General features: G+C 38.5%; 1 protein-coding gene and 1 pseudogene across 3 annotated transcripts in view; both read left to right on the top strand.

Moving 5' to 3' along the window:
• WARS2 (tryptophanyl tRNA synthetase 2, mitochondrial) overlaps positions 1–14,728 on the top strand; it is a 114,848-nt gene that overhangs the window by 5,504 nt on the left and 94,616 nt on the right. The window lies entirely within an intron of this gene.
• On the top strand, positions 7,579–8,368 carry LOC112607501 (annotated as a pseudogene).

The following is a 14,728-nucleotide window of genomic DNA, read 5'->3' as shown; positions in this document are numbered from 1 at the left end:
TGAGTTTGAGAGTATTTACTTTGATGTGTATGTATTTTATAGCTAAAAGACAGTATTCTATTGATCTTAAGCTACCTGAGAGTACATGAGATAATAGCAGTCAAACAACTTTCTTTCCTTTTCTTGCCTTCTTTCTTTTTTACAGCTTAACTTTCTGCCTAACATGCTGATCTTTGTGCCCAAAGGTAATGCTTTGGATTCACTCTGTCACTGTTGTAACTAACCTAGCCTCTAGCCTCCTCACAGAGAACACTTATTCTCGTTCTTTTCTGGACTCTATTCTACTGCCACCATTCAGGAGTTCAAGACTTTCTCTTCTGAAGATTACAATATGAGGCCTAAATCTTCCTCCTAAATTTCAACAGAGAAATTTACTCCTTTAGGGTAGACGCTGCTCAGCCACACTGTCAGACCCTTGATGCCGAGAGATAATTTATAGGTACAGAGGTGATATGCTGACTCCAGCTTGAGTTAATTTAACTCTGCTCAGGCATTTACAGTTTTCTCTCTCTACCATTTCTTAACAATATCCTATCTTTTTTTCTCCAGTTCAGAGGCTTCACAGATTTCCTTAACTTCTCTGCTTACTGAGCATAGCAAGGTCATTTATAGGTCTTCGCACTGACCCATCACCTGAGTTCTGTTAGGTTTCTACTCATTAACCAAAATTCATCTGTAGCTTTCTTTTTTTCTTGCCATACAGTCTTCTGTTTTTTTCTAGAGCTACTCCTCCATTTCTAATTGAGAAAGTTCTAATTGAACTGACTTCTGGTTGGCTAAAGAACTGTTTTTTGTTTTTGTCTTTGTTTTTTTTTTTTTTTTTTTTTTTTGCCCTTTTACCTCCTAAAAAGCAGAGTGAAGCCAATCTGATTTTTAATTCATGGATATTCTTACAACTGCCGCTTCTACATCCTTTGCATTCTTTGCAGATGCACCAAACAGCATGCAAGAATGTCAGTTTCTTCTTCACATTCTTATCTTCATGTTCTGACTGTGACTCACTGAGGATGGATCCCTGAATGACCTTGGTTAGGTTGCTTCTTATCCCATTTTCTTGAGATGATAGGTGTAGATTTTTCAGTAAGGTAGTTGAAAGTATAAAATAAAATAACATCTTACTTTGTAAAACATTTTAAAGTGGAATCTATTCTCTTTAATAATATCCTATTTTAATACAGCATTTTGTAGTTTTCAGAATGCTTCACATTCTCGTTTACTCTTGAATATAATATACAAAGTTCCTCTGTTTAGCCATCAAAAATTTTTACTCATTGATTAAACTTTTATTGTGCCTTCCCATGTTTTTTAACCAGTTTTGCAATGATGATGAATATAAAGTAAATATCCGTGTTCTTTCAAGTTTTACTTCAGCGACTATTATCCTATTTGTACTAAAATTAATTTAATGTTTAATTCATTTTTGGGCCCTGGTCTGATAGTATTGTGATAATTTCAGTTATTACTAAACATGATGGTAATGGAGGTGGTGGTGATAATAGCAAACATTCATTGGATGCTTACTATGTGCCAAGCATGGTTTTAAGTTATTTGACATTCATTAACTCATTTAATCCTCATAACTCAATGAGGTAGGTGTTATTAGCCCCATTTTGTAGATGGTGATGTTGGGAGGTTAGATAACTAACCTAAGGTTACATAGCTAGCAAGTGCCGGAACCAAAATGTAAACCCAGCTAGCCTGATTCCAAACCCTGTGCACTAACTACAATGATGATAAATTCTGAAACAAAGTACACATGTTAATTTGCTGGTAACTGCCTTGTAACTTTTAAATCTGTTCTATGAAAGCCACTTATATATCTTGCCATGGTGACATGTAGAGTAGAAATTATAAATCATCCTTTGTTGTTGCTATTCTTACAGCCTTGTTTGGCTCAATGAATTATGAGAAAGAAGCAAAGCTGTCTTGTAAATTTATCTCCATGTCTCTATTTGGCTACTACCACTAGGATTACCTTGTATAAAATAAGGGCTTTTAACACATGAGTCCCAAGGTGCATGTAGGAAGTTCTATTTATACACAGTCTATAGCTAAAAGGTCAACCTGCACAGAGCCCTGCAGGCAGAGGAGAGGTGGTGAGAGCTAAAGCTGATGGATGACCAGGGGACCAGTATCTAGGGTCTAGTTGGGATTTATGGCTAGAGTGCTTTCTTCAAGAAGTAGCAGAAGTACAAAGTGAAAAGGTGGGGAATATGAAAATAGTGTTGTGGGCCATTTCTGCAAGGGGCAAGGAAGAATTTGATTCTAAAAGATTGTCCTTTGAAGGAGTTCTTAAAGAGGTCTATAATTCATTAATTATAGAGTATTAAGGTGAGTGTATTAATATATTAGAATGATAATAAGGCTTTAAAATTAGCAATATTGAACAGAATTCATTTTATACATCAAACAAAGAGCTTCTCATGAACTTTTTGTCATGCTCCTCATGAACAGAGACTTTGCATGGAGTGGTCAACTTTATTATATGAATAAAGCCTACTCTTTATTCACCATGTTACTTTGGACCCTTTTGGGAAGCAGGAGAATATAAAAGTGAAGGAAAATGGAGCTGTTTGTTCAAATCCCAGATTTGGATTCCTGTCCTCCCATGGGGAGAATGCTCTGAGCAGCCAGTTCATAAATTTGCTGGAAAAGAGAAGAGGCCTCTTGGGCTGAGGGTGAGTGTGCAGTGCGAAGTTGGAGTCCCAAGGGAGATGTTAAGGACCAGACTGTGTGGAACCCTTGCCAGTCGTGGGGAGAGAGCCAGATTGGCCCCCCGACTATGGCTACTAGTTACCTGGCAAACTTTGGCTTTTCCCATGGCTGGCAGCCTTCTAGCTACTCCCATGCCACTAAGCTATGAGACATCCAGACTCAATAACTTATTAGAGACCCAAGTTCATCGGGGATAAACATTCACACAAACATTGTACTAAGTTGACTGGCTCTTCATTAAGAGGAAGTGTGGGAAAGTAGATCATGCATGACTATTTGGATCAGCCAGGCCTGGCTCCACCACCACATTTTAAATGTGATTCCAGGCAGTTTTTTGACCTCACTAAACCTCAGTTGTCTCATGTGCAACATGTTAATAATAATACTCACATTGTAGGAATTTTAGGTAGATTTGAAATCCTACCATATATAAAGTTCCTTGGCTACAGCACAGCACCTGGTAGGTCCTCCCTGCTTGATGATGACTTCTTCAATAATATATAATTCTATCCGGCAACCTTTCTCTTTTTATCACTCTTAGTAGGATTTTTCCCATTGCCATACTATTCTTTCCCCGCTAAAACACCCCCCAAAATCAGTCTGACTATGTTAATCTCCCAAAAGCAGGGTTCTAATTATGTTGTTCCCTTGCTGAGAAGCCTGTGGGGGTTTCTGATAAAGTCCAGACTTCCCACAGAACGTTTAAAACTTTGCACAGTCCGGATCCAAAATACCTCTCTAGACCATTGCTATCTTACATAGATCCTTTGCCCTAGAGTTCACAAAATTTCCAAGTTTCCTCAGAGCGACTCCCTTTTACTTCCTTATTAATGCCATTACCTCTTCTTGGAAAGGCCTTTCTTCTTATCCTTATCTGTCTGTATTCTATCATTCTTTAAAAACAAAACAGAAATATGTACAGCTTTCTGCAGTATCAATTATACCACAATGAAGTGTTTTAAAACAAACAGCAACAAAACAAATCTCATATATAGGTTCTAAAAACTTTGTTCTGAAGCTGGAAATGATTGCTTCCATTTTGAAATTTTACAGGACATTGTATCTTTCTTATAGAAAAAAAATACATCGTTTATATTCTGTCTTTGTGTATAGGCATTTGCTTTAAGATAGATGGAAGAGCATGCTCTTTTTCATTTGGACCTTTTGTGAATACCTCAGCAGAAAACAGTTTAGTGTGCACCATACCACAGGTACAGCATAGGTTGCTACTCAACAGGTAGACCTCACCAGGCAGTATGTTTCTAGAGGCCACCATCAGTCATGAAAGACAGGAAGATTCTTCCTGTTGAGCCCTGGCTGTGATAACTATGTGTGTGAGAAAATGAATTATTATAATAATAAAGATTTAATTCTTAAATCTTTGGTATAATAACTCCTATTACAGAAGGAGCTCAATAAGTATTTAATGAGTGAATGAATTCAGTGAAAAAAATCAATGAGACAACACATGAGACAGTGCATGGCATTGTCATCAAGGAGACTGCTGAACTTAAACCATACATTTTTGTGTGCATTTTTATTTTTTTAATTACAAAAGATGTGTAATGTTTGCTGCAGTTAATAAGTGATCTTATTGCCCCAAGTATCCACATGTTTATAAATGATTGGAAGGTCATACTAATCATTTAGAGAAAATTTAGAGAAAATTTATTTCAACAATTTTCTCTAAGAGGGTATGAATTTCAAACTTCTTGCTTAACTGACTTTTATTGCCACTCTGGCCCTAATAGTATTTTTCACAGGTACCACTAATTATACTAGGGTTTGCCACCTCTTTATATTATACTGAGGTTTGTTGCATTTGTATATAGAAAAGTGTAGACATACTCAGGATTAAGATGAAAAGATTTTAAGTATGGTTTTGCCTCAAGGAACTGTCTAGTTCATAAATGTGCCATATTATCTATATAACCACTGATGTGGTATTTGCTTTTATAATCCAGAGTATGCTTTCTTCCACTTAAAAAGCAAATAAAAAGCTCATTGATTGTATTGACATTGCCTTTTTTTTTTTTTTTCTCATTTACCTACCTTAAGCCCCGTTTAAGCAACCTATCAAACCATGCCTAGCATTTTTGCTCTGTAGATCTTGGTATGCCCTGCATAGATCAAGAAAACAGCCCTAGGTCTCACTGCACCGTTACACGATGTAGATAGGCCATTTGTAAGCTAATGCAACTTCATTTTTCTTTGCACCTTGATAAATGCAGAGAAATGTGATTCAAACAGATTTTATATCTATATAACTAAGGTTTTGCAAAGAATTTATATTTTCTTCTTTTAAAGTGGCCAGTGATATTATAGTAGTTGGTCAGGAAAGCTTTATTGCAATGCTTGCTTACCAAATTGTCATTACATGTTTAATAAAATCTTAAATCGTGCTATATCATATCTGTTAGAGAGAATGGGATTTTTTTTTTTTTTCTTTTTTTTTGAGATAGAGTATCGCTCTGTTGCCCAGGCTGGAGTGCAGTGGTGCAGTCAGAGCTCACTGCAGCCTTGATGTCCTGGACTCAAGTGATCCTCCTTGTGATACTCACCTTCCTGCGTAGCTGGGACTACAAGCACAGGCCACCACATTTGGCTACTTTTTTTGTTTTTTATTAAATGCAAGGTCTCACTATGCTGTCCAGTCTGATCCCAAGCTCCTGGGCTCAAATGGTTCTCCTGCCTCAGCCTCCCAAAGTGTTGAGATTACAGGTGTGAGCCACTCTGCCTGGCCAAGAGGACAGGTTTGGTTGCAGCACCTATCTGGTAAATCTATGTCTAACTGTATTCAGGCTGCTATAACAAAATACCATAGACTGTGTATCATAAACAACAGACATTTATTTGTCACAGTTCTGGAGGCTAGGAAGTCCAAGATCAAGGTGCTGACACATTCCATGTCTGGTGAGGGCTACCTTCCTGGTTCATTCTCTGAGATCTTTTTTATGAGGGCACTGATCACCTCCCAAAAGCCCTACCTCCTAATGCCATTACATTGGGAATTAGGTTCCAACATATGAATTTTGGGAGGACACAAACATTCTCTTGCAGTCTGTGACTACAGTGGCCAGACATCTTGTAAAATCCAGAACCAGTTATACTTTATAACCATAAATCTTTAAAGTGTCTTTGAAATTTCAATGTTTCAGCATCCACCTGACATCTCCTGCACTGTGTCTCACATGCTAAAATAGAACAAAACTTCTTTAGCAGACCACATTACCTTAACTTTGATTGAAAATATATTAACATATCTATGACTAAAATAGAGACACAGCTTGCCCTCTTGTCTGTCTTTTCCATCTAGCTAGCAGGGATTTTGGTCAGGCTTCCATTATACCTGTCTTTTTGAAAGTCAGATGCTTACCTTTAGACCAACCATGTGGATATAGGGTCAACCAGTTTCCATTTTGACCGCAAGTTAGAAGGAATGGGGAATGAGAGGGGTGGCTATTCAAAAAGGAGTAACAAAGCCATGACCACTGATGGGATTACTGTCAGCTGAATACCATTTAAATTCCATTTTCTACAGGGAGATCATTAAGAATAAAGCATGTACATTGCAGGGGTGGGGGGATGGGAGTGGGTGGGTGGCAGGGAATGTTAAATCAAGCTTTTTAAAATTTCTCTCAGTTCAAACCCTGGGGAGGAAACCAGAGTTGAGGAATTAAAAAAGGGAGACAGAGATGGCAGAAGAATCATTAGAGTGTAGATCTAAGGATTCCAAGGGGGTAGAGAATGTCAAGAAGAAGAAATGAAGAGCAAGATAGTGACATGGTAAGATAAAGACTAAAAATTATCCATTAGAATTTAACCTATAATCCCAGCACTTTGGGAGGCTGAGGTGGGTGGATCACCTGAGGAGTTTGAGACAAGCCTGGCCAACATAGTGAAACACCATCTCTACTAAAAAATACAAAAATTAGAGGCCAGTGGTTGTGGGTGCCTATAATCCCAGCTTCTCGGGAAGCTGGGGTAGGAGAATAGCTTGAACCCAGGAGGTGGAGGTTGCAGTGAGCCAAGATCGCACCACTGCACTCCGGCCTGGGCAACAGAGCAAGACTCCATCTCAAAAAAAAAAGAATTTACAGTTGGTATTATCACTAAAGACATTAGCAAACAAAAGCTTTAGAAGAGTTATTGGTGAAGAAGTTCAGTTACAATGAGAGAAAAGATGAGAAAGTGAGTATTGCTCGTTTGAAGATCCTGATTGAGAAGGGAGTGAGCAGGTGAAGGAAGCTATAAAGAATGGCCTTACCAAAAATTTTCTTGAAGGTAAGGTCTTTTGGGATGAAAGAAACTTGAACATGACTGTTAGAGCAAGTAAAGATGGAGAGATTGACGATACAGGAAAGAGATGGAAAGAAATGGGAAAAAATTTGTCCAGAGCAAATGATTGAACACTAGGAGAGTGGGAGAAAGGTAGAGGTAGGTGTGGGTCTAGGTAAGTTTGCTGAGAATGGCATGGGAAATCAAGGAGCTCCAAACACTGCTGAGCATCATTCTCTCAGATGGCTTTAGTCCTGAGGTAATGGTGTAGGTCAGTGGGTTTGTGTATGGATTCTGCAATCGGTCTCCTTGCATTCAAACCAAAGTTCTTCCATTCAATAAATGGGTATCCTTGGGCAAGTTACTGAGCCTCTCTGTACCTCATTTTCGTTTATAACATGGAGAAGAACATTGAGATAAAAGCTTGAGCTAGACTGCCAGGATTTGGAGCTAGTTAGCTGTACTGCTTACTGGCAGTGTGACCTTGTGAAGTCACTTGATTTTTCTGTGCCTTAATTTTTTTTCATCTGTAAAACAGAGACCATAATAGTATATACCTCAGTTTTTGGCTCTCTGAGCAGCACCATGGCAGTTGGCAAGAACAAGCGCCTAATAAAAGGCGGCAAAAAGGGAGCCAAGAAGAAAGTGGTTGATCCATTTTCTAAGAATGATTGGTATGATGTGAAAGCACTTGCTATGTTCAATATAAGAAATATTGGAAAGATGCTAGTCACTAGGACCCAAGGAATCAAAATTGCATCTGATGGCTTCAAGGATTGTGTGTTTTAAATGAGTCTAATTGATTTGCAGAATGATGAAGTTGCATTTAGAAAATTCAAGCTAATTACTGAAGACGTTCAGGGCAAAAACTGCCTAACATCCATGGCGTGGATCTTACCCGTGACAAAATGTGTTCCATGGTCAAAAAATGGCAGACAATGATTGAAGCTCACATTGATGTCAAGACTACTGATGTTTACTTGCTTCATTTGTTCTGTGTTGGTTTCACTAAAAAATGCAACAATCAGATATGGAAGACCTTTTATGCTCAGCACCAACAGGTCCTCCAAATCCGGAAGAAGATGATGGAAATCATGACCTGAGAGGTACAGACAAATGACTTGAAATAAGTGGTCAATAATTGATTCCAGACAGTAATGGGAAAGACATAGAAAAGGCTTGCCAATCTATTTATCCTCTCTATGATGTCTTCGTTAGAAAAGTAAAAATGCTGAAGAAGCCAAAGTTTGAATTGGGAAGACTTATGGAGCTTCATGGTGAAGGTAGCAGTTTTGGAAAAGTCACTGGGGACAAGACAGGTGCTAAAGTTGAACGAACTGATGTATATGAACCACCAGTCCAAGAATCTGTTTGAAGTTCAGACTTATAATAGTGGCAAATAAAAAGTCCTCTATTTGTGGGAAAAAAACCCAAATAGTATCTACCTCAGAGTGTTACCATGAGTGTGAGAATTCAATGAGCTAATATTTGTAACTATGTAGAACAGTGCTAGGCACACTGTAGGTATATGTAGGTTTTTAAAAAGGGTTTTATAAGCAGGGTTGAGAGCCTAATTGAAATTAGAAATTGCAAATTAGATTTGGAACAAAATTCTGCATTATTTTGAGATTTTTTTTTTTTTTTTTTTTTTCCGCCCAAAACTGCTCAGCTAGTAAGGGGTATAAGTGAATAATGAGTTCTTTACCCTTGATCCACGATTGGAGTTTTTGTCTTGGCTATTGGTACACTGTGGCAAGGGGAGCTGAGGTTGCTCGGAAGAACATAGTCCAAGTGATGACCTTGGGGCCAGGCTGGGTAGGGAAGAAGAGAAGACAGGTAGGGAGTGCTGTATCAGCAAAAAATGGAAAAATCAAAGGCTGTGATTTCTAAATAAGGTTGAAGAGCACATATAGTGGGAATTAGAGAATGAAAGAGTTAAAAGGTAGAAGGTTGCAGACTGAGTAGAATATTGACGTTTATGATTTCAAAAATGGAGAAATTCTGTGTAATGGTAAGGCCCAGGGTATAACATGGGAATAAAGGATTGAGGTTGAGGAGATGCAACAAATGTATTGAATGCTAGTGTATTGGATAGGTAGTCTACCTGATAATTGAACTCTCTTGGAGAATAGAATTTGAGGCAGAGAGACAGCCAGCTTCCTAATCCTTTAATCAGTTTAGAAGAATATTCAAGAGGTGGAAAGATAAAAACAGAGGCCTGAATAAGTGTAAATATCTACTCTTCTCTTGTTTATGTAGTCATGTAAAACTTTTTGGACCCATTGTCTTCTGAATGATTAAAAGACCCTGTTCAGTGGAGGATTATTTGAATATGTCACCTGGTGAATTCTGTCCTCATCTCTAATTCATGAGAGTAATGAAGTTGTGAGTATTTTATAGTATTGATTCAACAAGTATTTAGTGAATACTTATTGTGTGGTAGGTGTTGGAGATAGACCAGTGAAAAACAGAAATCTTAAATTCCAGTAGGAGAGACAGACAACAAGTAATTAAGATATATAGTATGTTAGATAATAGTGATATGGAGAATAAAACAAAGCAAAGCAGGAATCAGGAGGTGGGGAGCCAAAGGGTACCACAGTTGTAAATTGGGTGGTCAGCAGAGGCCTCCAAGAAGGTGACTTTTAATGGAAGACCTGAAGGTGGTGAGAACATGTACAAAGTAGATATCTGAGGGAAGAGGATGCGAGGAAGAGGAAAGAAGAATGGAAAAGCCACGAGGTGGGGGCTAAACTGTCATGTTTGAAGACCAGCATAGAGGCCAGTATGGCTGCAGGAGAGTGAGCATTTTCTATAACAAATACTATATAGCACTTACTATGTGTTGGATACTTTTCTAAATACTTCACAAGTATTAACTCATTTAATTGTTATATCAACCCTATAAGATGGTACAGATGAGGATCTGTGAAACAGATGTTAAGTAACTTGCCACACAAGCAACAGAATGCGCACAGCTAACAAGGGTGAAGAGCCAGGACCTTAACCTTGGGGTGGTTTGCATTATGCTGTTCACTATAGTAATAATATACGAAGTCAGATGGCTAATAGGAGGGTGGACGTGGGGAGGTCAGTTGTATAGAACCTTAGAATAAATTGTAAAGACTTTGACTTTTTCTGGCATTAAATTGGGAAGTCATGGGAAGGTTTTGTGTGGGAGAATAGCGTGATATGATGTAAGTTTTAAAGTCTCACTCTGGTTATCATGTTAAAAATAGAATATAGAGGAAGAAGAGTAGAAGCAAGGAGACCAGGTAAGAGGCTACAGGATTCAAGCAAGAGATGATGGTGGCTTGGACTAGGGTGAGTGGTGAAGATGGTTTCATGAGGCGTGATCAGGTTCTGGATATTTATTTTATTTTTGTATTTTATTTCATGTCATTTCATCTCATTCCATTTTTTGAGACAGAGCCTCACTCTGTCACCCAGGCTGGAGTGCAGTGGCGCTATCTCGGCTCACTGCAAACTCCACCTCCTGGGTTCAAGCGATTCTCCTGCCTCCGCCTCCCAAGTAGCTGGGACTACAGGAGAGCGCCATGCCTGACTAATTTTTGTATTTTTAGTAGAGACGAGGTTTCACTGTGTTGGTCAGGCTGGTCTCGAAATCCTGAGTTCAAGTGATCTGCCCACCTTGGCTTCCCAAAGCATTGGGATTACAGGCATGAGCCACCACAGCTGGCCATGGATATTTATTTTAAAGCTAGAGCAAATAAGATTTTCTGACTAATTAGATGGAAGATGAAAGAAACAAAAGAGTCAATGATGATTCCAAAGTTTCTGGCCAGAGCAACTGAAAGAATGAATTTGCAATTTACTGAGATAGAAAATAATGTAACAGTAACAAGATTTTGGGAGGGAAGATCAGGGGTTATCAGGAGTTAAGTTTTAGGCAAATTGAGTTTAGATGCTTCGTGAACATCTAAGTGGAAATGTCAGGTAGGCAGTTACACATGTGAGACCAAAGCTTAGGGGAGAGATATAGATGGAGATGTACATTTGAGAGTCCTCTGTATAGACTGTGCTGAAAGCCTTGAGATAGGGTGTGATTATCTGTGCAGTAGGTTTAGAAAGAGAAGAGAGGAGTGGAGGGGAAGGATGGGAGGGGAGGGTGAGAGGGGAGGGGTGGTTCCAGTACTGAGCCTGTGAACATTCCAACATTAAGAGGCTGGGATGATGAGAACCAGACAAGATCTATTATCCAGATAAGTATAAGATAAGTAGGAAGTGGTAACATGCTGGAAGCCAAGTTAGGAAAATGTTTTATAGACTAACATTAATGTGTGTGTGTGTGCGCATGCACACAAGTGCATGCTCTTGCACACAGTCAAAAACACCCTCCCCCCAACACACACATGTCTTATATGTAGATGGAATGATGAGGAGTATCAACTACTTTTCTTCAATAATTACCATAGTCTCTACTTGCAGGCAGATTTAATTGGGAAGCCAAATTATTAAGTAAGATAGCTTGATGGGTATGGAATCAGAGCAAAGGGAGTTCACTGAAGTACTTCATTGGCTAAGGTAATCAAGCTATCATTATCCAAAGATCCATCTCCAGTATGCGACACACCTGTTCCTTCAGCAACATATTGCTGGCCTGTGCCATAGTGCCAACTCACTTGGGCAGTTCTTTAAAACCCAAGGCCAAAGTTTTCCCAGTAGAGCTTCTTTTTTAAAGCTTCCACCCCTCAAGGGGACATATTCTTTCTTTAGATATGTTGATGTGCCTCATTTTGTTTCTATAAGTGTATTAAGTCTTGTCCTCAGAGTTCTTACACTTTTTGAGGGGGGAGGGTGGGGTCAGTATTTCCTTTGATTAAAATGTTGACCTCCTATCTTGAAAAATGTGTATATGCATTCTCAAAACTGCATACAGTTTCACAAGTTCATAAACCCAAGTTAAGAACTCCTACATTTTTTTTCCTATCCTCAGCTGATTTTTTCTTCTCAATTTCTCTTACTATTCTTTTTTTTTCTCCCTCACCCTCCTCGCATCCATTTCCCCAAATCCCCAGAGTCCATTCTGTCATTCTTATGCCATTGTGTCTTCATAGTTTAGCTACCACTTGTGAGAACATACTGTGTTTGATTTTCCCATTCATGAGTTACTTCACTTAGAAGAGTGGTCTCCAACTTCATCCAGGTTGATGTGAATGCCATTATTTAATTCCTTTTTATGGCTGAGTAGTATTCCATGGTATATATACCACATTTTCTTTACCCACTTGGTTGATGGGCATTTAAGCTGGTTCCATATTTTTGCGATTGTGAATTGTGCTACTGTAAACATGTGTGCCTACATGTCTTTTTCATAAAAATGACTTCTTTTCCTCTGGGCAGATATCCAGTAGTGGGATTGCTGGATCAAATGGTAGTTCTGCTTTTAATTCTTTAAGGAATCTTCATAGTGTTTTCCATAGTGGTTGTACTAGTTTACATTCCCACCAGCAGTGTAAAACTGTTCCTTCTCACCACATCCAGGCCAACATCTATTACTTTTTGATGTTTAAATTATGGCCATTCTTGCAGGAGTAAGGTGGTATCACATTGTGGTTTTGATTTGCATTTCCCTGATAATTAGTAATTTTTATTTTAGCATTTTGCCATGTGCTTATGGCCATTTGTATATCTTCTTTTGAGAATTGTCTATTCATGTCCTTAGCCCACTTTTTGATGGGATTGATTGCTTTTTTCTTGCTAATTTGCTTGAGTTCTTTGTAGATTCTGGATATTAGTCCTTTGTCAGGTATATAGATTCTGAAGATTTTCTTCCATACTGTGAGTTGTCTGTTTACTCTACTGATTATTGCTTTTGCTGTGTAGGTACTTTTTAGTTTAATTAAGTCCCATCTATTTATCTTGGTTTTTGTTGCATTTGCTTTTGGGCACTTGCTCATGAATTCTTTGCCTAGGCTAATATCTAGGAGAATTTTTCTGATGTTATCTCCTAGAGTTTTTAGGTTTCAGGTCTCAGGTTTAAGTCTTTGATCAATCTTGAGTTGATTTTTGTATAAAGTGAGAGATGAGGATCCAGTTTCATTATTCTACATGTGGCTTGCCAATTATCCCAGCACCATTTGTTGAATAGGGTGTCCTTTCCTCACTTTATGTTTTTGTTTGCTTTCTCAAAAATCAGTTGGCTGTAAGTATTTAGCTTTATTTCTGGGTTCTCTATTCCATTCCATTGTACTATGTGCCTGTTTTTATACTAGTACTATGCTGTTTTGGTAATTCTAACCTTGTAGTAGTTTGAAGTTGGGTAATGTGATGCCTCCAGATTTATTCTTTTTTCCTGGTCTTGCTTTGGCTATGTGGGCTCTTTTTTTGTTACATATGAATTTTAGGATTGTTTTTTCTAGTTCTGTGAAGAGTGTTGGTGGTATTTTGATGGGAATTGCACTGAATTTATAGATCACTTTTGGCAGTATGGTCATTTTTACAATATTGATTCTACCCATTCATGGACATGGGATGTGTTTCCATTTGTTTGTGTCATCTCTGATTTCCTTCAGCAGTATTTCATCGTTTTCCTTGTAGAGATCTTTCACCTCTTAGGGTTAGGTATATTCCTAAGAATTTTATTTTATTTTATTGCAGCTGTTGTAAAAGGGGTTGAATTCTTGATTTGATTCTCAGCTTGATTGCTATTGGTGTATAGCAGTGCTACTGATTTATGTACATTGATTTTGTATCTGAAACTTTACTGAATTCATTTATTAGATCTAGGACCTTTTTAGATGAGTCTTTTTTTTAAATTTTTTTTTTATTATACTTTAAGTTCTAGGGTACATGTGCACAACGTGCAGGTTTGTTACATATGTATACTTGTGCCATGTTGGTGTACTGCACCCATCAACTCGTCAGCACCCATCAACTCATCATTTACATCAGGTATAACTCCCAGTGCAATCCCTCCCGCCTCCCCCATCCCCATCATAGGACCCAGTGTGTGGTGTTCCCCTTCCCGAGTCCAAGTGATCTCATTGTTCAGTTCCCACCTATGAGTGAGAACATGCGGTGTTTGGTTTTCTGTTCTTGCAATAGTTTGCTGAGAATGATGGTTTCCAACTGCATCCATGTCCCTACAAAGGACACAAACTCATCCTTTTTTATGGTTGCATAGTATTCCATGGTGTATATGTGCCACATTTTCTTAATCCAGTCTGTCACTGATGGACATTTGGGTTGATTCCAAGTCTTTGCTATTGTGAATAGTGCCGCAATGAACATACGTGTGCATGTGTCTTTATAGCAGCATGATTTATAATCCTTTGGGTATATACCCAGTAATGGGATGGCTGGGTCATATGGTACTTCTAGTTCCAGATCCTTGAGGAATCGCCATACTGTTTTCCATAATGGTTGAACTAGTTTACAATCCCACCAACAGTGTAAAAGTGTTCCTATTTCTCCACATCCTCTCCAGCACCTGTTGTTTCCTGACTTTTTTTTTTTTTTTTTTTGAGACGGAGTCTCGCTCTGTCACCCAGGCTGGAGTGCAGTGGCCGAATCTCAGCTCACTGCAAGCTCCGCCTCCCAGGTTTATGGTTTCCTGACTTTTTAATGATTGCCATTCTAACTGGTGTGAGATGGTATCTCATTGTGGTTTTGATTTACATTTCTCTGATGGCCAGTGATGACGAGCATTTTTTCATGTGTCTGTTGGCTGTATGAATGTCTTCTTTTGAGAAATGTCTGTTCATATCCTTTG

Source organism: Theropithecus gelada, chromosome 1 (assembly GCF_003255815.1).
Source record: "Theropithecus gelada isolate Dixy chromosome 1, Tgel_1.0, whole genome shotgun sequence".
Classification (NCBI taxonomy): domain Eukaryota; kingdom Metazoa; phylum Chordata; class Mammalia; order Primates; family Cercopithecidae; genus Theropithecus; species Theropithecus gelada.
This window is presented reverse-complemented; position numbering and strand designations above follow the sequence as displayed.